Here is an 8,641-nt window from a genome sequence, read left to right on the forward strand (position 1 = left end):
AAGAGCATCCTCGGCTTCAAGAAGGAAAGAGATCCCCCTTTGTCATCCATAATCCAAAATCTGGTACAAAAATGCAACCGAATCATCAACTTTCTACCCATCGGATGCATAGCTCTGTCAAAAATTCCAAGAAAGACATGCATTTGCAAAAGGCACAACAAAGTTTCCAATCCATCTCCTCGAAGTAAATACAGCCATACAAAATTGCTCCATAAGTGATAAAGAAGATCCTACCGCTGTACAAACACTTCTTCTCTAAAGAAGAAGCTCGAAATGAATAGCTCCCCCTCTGGATCCAACAACCGCATGCTTGCTCTCCTTGAGGGAAGGAACGGTAACATGACTCCATTTGGGAAAACCAAAGCAGACCAGCATTGTTACTCATCCTGCAACCTCCATCGGGTTCCCCTCGGTGAAGAGAGGTCGGGGTAAACAAGGGTAAAAATGGGGGAGCGTAGACGGGGATCCAAGGCCTCCATATATCCAAATTTGCCCCAAACTTGGGAGAAAACCAGGAAAAAAGCAGCAAGCTTCTTCTTTCTCAATCATGCCCAAAGCTGCACTGGATCAACCAAATACAAGCATCCAAGGTGGTCGTATCACCATAGGGCTCTGATACCATGTCAAAGGTGGCAGTGGAAGATGCAATGAAGACAAGAATTGGCTCGTTGTTGACACCTCGACTCCGATCTAGAAGACCTACAATGCCAAACACATGAAGAAGGAACCTGTGGAGAGGATAGATCACTGAGGTAGAAAGAGAGGACATTTGAGAATGAGAGAGAGAGAGAGAGAGAGAGAGAGAGAGAGAGAGAGAGAGAGAGAGAGAGAGAGAGAGAGAGAGAGAGAGAGAGAGAGAGAGAGAGAGAGAGAGAGAGATGTGGGAAAGGATCTCAATGTTGAAAACAAGCTGCTCATACAAGTGACCAAGGGTGGTCCGACATAGAACTGGCATGCCAACTAGATAGACCCAAGGTACACACAACTGCGACTACTACTGACACTGCCAGCTGCTCCTGCACATGAGAGCACTGACATAGTCTCCACTTGGGAATACAACCCTAAGGTGCTCCTCCTCCTAACACCGACCCAGATTTGGAGAGAGAGATCGACATCCCTCAAGGCTAGCCACTACACAGCCGCCCTCTAGATGGTTGAATATCTCTACTCTCATAAGCCTGCATTGTCGTGGAGATGCTCTGCCTAAGCCTGGGATCAGACAAATGAGGGTGCCCTAAGAAGTAAATGCAAGGAAGGATCTGCTGCCCACGCCTGCATGCTGCCCATGTTATATGCCAAAAATGATAGGCTTCTGCCTGCCAAAAACACTAGATTGGACCTACTGAAAATGCTAGATGACCTGGTCTCCTCAAGGCTGGCTGTGCATGGCAAAGGGCCACAAGGGAGCCTTACTGGGGTGCTAAGCAATGCCTCAAGGTGCTTCTCCAGAGGCCTATATATAGGCCTCTCTTGGCTGCTTCTGCAGACCCAACATCTGTCACCCCACGACAGAGGAAAAAAAACCCTCATAGGGAGAACTGCCAGAAAACAGGCCTGGGAAGGCAGGAAGCAACTCGAAAAAGAAACCTAGGGCTGCAGGAAGATATATAAATTGAAAACTGAGCCAAAACCCTGAGCTAAATATGACTGGAGGATCCTGACATGAGAAAATCTACCTCACACTGGCTGGGCACAGCCACATAACAAACCTCACTCCCTACCACCTGTCCCTGGGACCGACTATACGAATCCAAAGAGATGTCTGAAATCTAATAGTTGATGCCCCACAATAATCAGGATGATGTGCGGGAGATTATGCAGGCATTGGATACATTTGGTCTGGCAGCAAGCCTTAAGATTAATATCTAGAAATCCAAACTCATGCCTCTTAGTGCATGTGGCTGGCATCATCTTTTGTGGCCTGGCAAAATTCTTGATCCGCATGTGGTTATCAGACACTTGGGATATCCTATTGGCTGGCAGGTACTAATACTCAGCAAGTGGATTGGGTCATGCAACGCCGAGAGAGAGAGAGAGAGAGAGAGAGAGAGAGAGAGAGAGAGAGAGAGAGAGAGAGAGAGAGAGAGAGAGAGAGAGAGAGAGAGAGTATGTAAGTGATTGAGTGAGTGGGTGGGTAAAGTTTGGGAGTGTGTGCGCGCGCGTGTGTGTGTGTGTGTTTAAAATTTTAAATTTGGTGTTTTGTTTTATTTTTGTCCTTTTTTTGGGAGTATTTTTCTTTATTTTCTTACAATGCAAAGGTTCTTCTTTGTTATTGTGTATCTTATTATGTTGTGTTTTTTTTCATTCTCAGCCTTTTATGCTTTTCTAATGGACCTCCCATAATCTTACTTGGACAAAAGAATTGAATTTTTTGGCATTGGTCTGTAACTTATGCTTATGCAATGGAGGGAAGTGAAGATATTTGCCCCTTGCAACATACCTAAACTCTTTCTTCAAAGAACCTTTCTTGAAAAGTTCTTCTGGACTCACCATATAGGGAGGTTGATTTCCGAGAAGACGATCAATAGTGGATTTTTTGGTTAGAAAATAATGCAAATCCCTATCAGACAGAGAAAGTTAACTTAGGTCATTAGAAGGTTTTTAACCACTTATTCTTTACTTGAATTTGATTTAATTGAGTCATTAGAAGAAAAGTGCTTTTTGTATTTGATTCAATGGAGTCTGTTTTCTATACAGTTTTGCTTAGGTCTAGTCCTTCATGCTTCATTTGGAGTTCATGAACTTCAGTTTGCTCTCAAAGCCTTCTTGAACTCTTCTCGGTCGTGTCTGAATATTTCTACAAACATGAGAGGCACGTTATGAACGATTTTATCTTCATTCAAAAGAGGTTATTTCCCCGAAATTGGGAATCTCTTTGCCAAAAGTTCCTCTCTTGTATCTTGTTGTGACAAAGTGGTGACATGGCATGACCTAAAGGACAGACTCCGGGCAGATAGAGGTCAAAGCCCCGCGAAAGATACAAAAGAATTTGTGACAACTTGTAGAACCAATCCGAGAGGCCAAATGTAAAACGACACTCAATTGCATAAGTTGTACCAACTTATGGGGTATTGTGCGATGGGGCCCAAAAGGGACAAAGACCATAAAAACTGGTGTAAAGGACTGATGATGTGGCAATCGGACGGACCTCTATGATTTGTGCTGGCAAGCTTTTGGTACCCGGATTCTTTTAGACTTGAACTTTTCATGTACACTGCTTCCGGGAAGGCCTAGGGCCTATAAATAAATTGTCTCAGCCTCAGTCTCAGGCAGATTATCTTGGGAGCACTGTTGAGATAAGGACCCTCAGACATTGTACTTGTGAAGCATTAATAACAAGGTTGTCTACAGTAGACGAGGGCACTGCCTTAAAGTAAAAATTGAAATTGTTGGTTCAAAATATTATAGAACTATGCTCAGCGATTCATAGTAGCAAATGATATAAGTTGTGCTCTAAAAAAATAGTAAATTCTAGTTTATGAAAGAGAATAGGTGATCAGGAATATTGGCATGTATATATTCTAAGTAAGAATAGGTCTCAAAAAATACTAAATTCTGGTAAGTGAAAGTGAACAGGTCAGGAATATTGGCAGCATATTCTAAGCAAGAATAGGTCTTGCTTGAATTGGTAGCTTAATATTTATTAAAAAGGACCTCTGAGATAGCATACAACACTGGGCAAGTGTTATTGATATCATTAAATGCTTGTCAATGCATGCCAATTACCGTTATATTTTGTCAATTTTGAGAAGTGATGCAATTCTATGATCTTCGATTATAGCATGATGGATATATTGCTTTTGAGATATCATCACAATGTGATAATTCAAAACATGCATGGTATAGAACAAAGGTTTGATGGGTATTCTTGAACAGTTAATGTGATTTACACTAGTAACTTATTGAAAAGTGCACCGCAAGAGAGAAAGTATTCAAAGATCTGTACCAATATTTGTGAATGCTAAGGAGATATTAGAGAAGGACAGCTACAGGCTTGAGTATATTACAAGCACGGGATCGGTTGGTGTATCTAGGAGAGGTCAATATGAAGGTTGTACTTCATAGAATATGTGGCGTAAGATACATGTACCTCCAATATTGTGGGAAATTAGGCGTGCACAGATTCCGACATAGTCAAATTGTAACATCGAACCATGAGGGGTGACCTATCTCAGGTGGCTATATTGAAGAACTCCTCAGAAGCATATCCCATTTGCTCTCTGTATATCGCCAAAGATTCCGGGAAGATAAAGCTCCACAGAGCTGAAGTCCATTCCATTACCATTCATCCTGCATTTTATTACAATCACTGGATATGGAGCAACCTTGACTTTAAAATTGATGTCGTGACTACCATAAGATCTGGATTCGTCTCTCCCCAGTGACTTCCATAACTTAGATTGAACTGATTTTTTGTGAATAATGGTGGTTGCTTAAGGGATTCCTCAAAATCATATGATGATGATGCCAAGGCCATGGAACACTGGTCATTGTTGAGGAGTGGGTCAGGAGAAACGTGACAAAGCTGGGATGGTGAATGCACAAAGAAGCAAATAGGGCGCTTACAAGTTTTTCCATTTTTGCAAAGCTGGGTGCAGTAGCGATCCGGGTGTAGACAACACTCAAAAAACCCATGTGAGAGTCACCTTTCCTACATGTTCCCCTTCAAAAGTCAGGACATGTTGTTGCTAAGTAGTTAAAACAGTGAGGGCCTTTATGACTGACTTTCTCGCCAGGATGAGTAAACAGGTACGCAGCCCAATCATGGCTTTTTTCGTGCATGCACCTGCGCACTTTGAGGCATGGGGTCCTTTTTGTACACTCATTGAATGTTTTGAAGATCATAAATATTTGGTTTAGCAAGCCTTTACAACAATTAACTCTCTTCGATGTGTCTCTCTTATGAATAAGAAATGTATGGGGTGCTTGTGTCGCACAAAGATATCTACTTCTTCAATCCTTCCCTTGCCAACCAGCTATCATGCTTGTCTTTGGTGAGGTCTGTGCATGGACTACTGGGTCCATCAACACTAGTCTCAATGGATGTCATGATGTCTCCCCAATGGGTGATGCAAACCTCCCATGAGCTCAACCATGAGTCCATTAATGGATGGTTCTTGCCCCTGTTACATCCATCTTGCCACCACTGTTGTATTGGATGAGCTTCAAATGTTGTAGCTTCTTTAGATGGTATGTCTATCTACTTATGTATCTCTTGGAAGGAAGCGACTCTACTTCGTGGTGTAGTGAATCATGCTTTGTTTCTAGTGGAATGGGCAAGATTGCCTCTATCCATCCATCATCACTTGTGACCATTAAAAACATGTCATACTATTTTTTAGTTGATTGAGCTTTGTCCAAAATGAAGCCAAAAAGAATTCTCTCTTGTATCAAATCTTGGACATCACTTCGTTCAGGCACTCTTAGAATAAGCATTTTGATTCCATGTCTTCCTCCTCCATGATTCAATACTTATTGTTGTACTGGATCATGCTCTATTTCTAGGGGAATGGGCAATATTTCTCCTATCCATCCATCACATAGCACTTGTGACCATTAAAAGCATGTCATTTCATTCCACTTGCTTGAGGTTTGGTCAATTTTTCATTTCTTCTCTAAGTGTCAAGGCTCAAGAATATTTCCAACAATTTTTACTCTCTTTGACATCATGGCTGCCAAGCTCCTCTACAAGTTCAAATGTACTGGCTTTCATATATAGCAAACAAAAATCAAAGGTTATTTAATGCAAAAATCTTATGGATAATTAAAAATCCTCTTGTACTAGATGTTACATGTACATCTATTGTTGTTACATGAGCTTTATGTGCTAAAAAACAATGAAAGGAAGAACAAGATTTTGATATCATTTTAACTTCTCTTGAGGATGATTAAATACATTATTTGGATGACGTAGATTCTGTCAGAGACTTTATTTGGAGCTAAAGCCAAGCCAAAAATAAGTTTAAAGGTGGAGCTATGTTGTTTACACATGTAGTGAGAATATTGCATTTCTTGTCAAAGAGTATTGAAACTCAACTAGTGTATGTTGAAGCACTTATTCCTGATGGAGATCTTGTTGCAATCTTACGCAAAAGTTTGCTTCAAAAATTCAATCAAATTGTTATTGTACTCGAGGAAAACCAACTTGTGCATGGAAGGAATAGTCAATTCTTTTGCAAGGAGAAGAGCACAAATTATTGCGTGAAGGTCTACAACTCATGCTACAAATGTGACATTGGCAAATGTTTGTTCTATTTGAGGACAAATTAATCATCAATGGAAAGATAATTTGTCTAAGGACTCATGTGTACATTGTGGAAAGATCAACCAAACAAAATTTTCAAGAATGCTTAACTAAATTTTGCAAATGGTGGTGATACTAAAGAAATTGTAGTTTATATGGTTGCAGATCCAATTGATGATTGTTACAAGTTAGAGAAGCTAGTTGTTCTTCTTCAAGTTCAAGTCATTTTATTTGTGTCAATAAATGTAATGGGTTTAATACTACCATGACATTTTTTGTCAATGGTAAGCACACCCAGTTCCTTGTATGTCTTGTAGATTAAATTATGTTGTCCATCCCTCCTGATTTTTTTGGACACGAATCCCTCTTGTGGATTGAGTTTACAAGAATACACACACCCTGTTACAATATGGGGGGTCTTAGTCTATGTAGTTAGATGAATCGTATTTACTTTATTTTTATCATGATTAGTTATCAATTAGACTTAAATAGTAGATAGAATTGAAGGGAATTGCTAGCAATAAAGATACATGGTCTAGGCCTCCCAAACCATGCACGATATGCACCACTTGTTTAAGTGGTTGGAAGTTGGGAGGTAAAGGTCAATCAATGCATGAGCCTTCAATTCTTTATAAAGACATTGTCGTGTTTATTTATAATAGAGTGTTGTTATTGTTTCTCATATTTCTGTCTCTCTTGTTTAGGTTGTGGTCTCCTCCTCCATCTCCACTTCCGTCTCTACTCTCTATTCACCCATACGAAAGTGGAGCCATACCCATTTTACTCAACATTGTCTCTTGTTCTTCCACTTATGTGATAGAATAACCGATTTATAGAGCTTTATGGAATAGGGAATGGTCCTTCAAAGACCATTCCTTGTAATATGTGCAACCACATGGCAACCCCTCAACACCATCTCACATGGGCTTTTTTAGGAGGGGATCAATGGCCAATTTTAGATTGAGGCAACGAAGATGTCACGGGCCATCGATCTTGCAATGCCGCGCGAATTTACCAATCAGCCTGAATTTACTAAACTAACCAGAATTTATCGGGAACGTCTCCCAATGCTCTCAAGAAACACGCGCAAGCGCAGTGGTTAAGGCGATAAGCTCTCAACGGCGACACCGTGGGTTCGAGTTGGGGGGGAAGGAGAGGTGCAGACCACCCGAATTTACAAGCACCACCCGAGTTTGCAAACTTTGGTGCACCCGAATTTACCCGTTTTCTCGAATTTACGAGAAGTAGATTGGGCTGCTCAGATTGCACCTAATCCCTATGATAAACGTGAGCCATTGATCCCCTCCTAAAATGCTCATGTGAGATAGTGAGGAGGCATGGCGACCAACGGAGGCCGGGATCTATGGTGGGAGCACATATTACGGAGGAATTCAGGGACCATTCTCGACCGTCAAGAGTCGGGAGGGAGAGGGACCAATAATGAAGCGAACTTAGTGGTGATAGACATGTACAGGCAGTTCAGATTCCATTGTTGCGTGATTGAGTGGAAGAGACAATAGACATTACTAAGTGGAGGCGACAATAGAGCACAAGCCATTCTGCTGGCTGGCTGAGGTGGCACATCGTCGATGCATTCCGTGTGCTGATTGATGCACACCTTATTGGAGGGAAGGTGTTGATATTCCATGCACTAAGATGGCAATCATCCAACGCTGCATGGGAAAATTCTGCTCAGGAAAGTGTTGTAGATAGACGGCCAAGATCAGCAACCCCCTGACCCCCGACCTTGACAGGCATGGTGAGATTCTCCATGTCAATCCGTATGTGTAACCTCCCTTTAGCCCGTGTTCTCCCACTCTTAAGTGGGCCTACAGTGAGAGAATGGCATTTTTCAGTCATTTTGTTTCAAAAGAATCATGCTGAAAACAAAATGAAATTCACAAGCCTCCATGCATTTATATATGGCTTTTGCGTTTATTCCAACATCATTGTCACTGCCTCCCGAATATAACCATCATTATTCTAGCCATATACAACAATAAACACTCTCATAACCATAAAAATCATCATTATTCCAATCCTGCATTCCCATCTAGACAACACTCTCATAACCATAAAAACGTTTCACATGAAAAAAACAGAATGTTTGCACAATTACAGGAACTCCCTAGACTTTGGCTTGCATATTAGATACAAATAACCTCTCTTCCCAAACTCATGTCCAACACTAGAAGCCCAAATCGACACACTTAGGCCGAAACCAGTGGATTTGACCCCATAGACAACCCACATTTGTGCATTCACCCAATGCATTTCGATCAGGAATTGAATGAGTAGGGCACAAGTATGTAGTCTATTCCTCATCTACAAACTTCCAAAATTATGGTGTGCTTTTATATAGTTTGCAAACATTAAGCATGCAAGTTTGCCAAACCC

The sequence above is a fragment of the Adiantum capillus-veneris genome, chromosome 2, assembly GCF_014529385.1.
Source record: "Adiantum capillus-veneris isolate H3 chromosome 2, ASM1452938v2, whole genome shotgun sequence".
NCBI classification, from domain to species: domain Eukaryota; kingdom Viridiplantae; phylum Streptophyta; class Polypodiopsida; order Polypodiales; family Pteridaceae; genus Adiantum; species Adiantum capillus-veneris.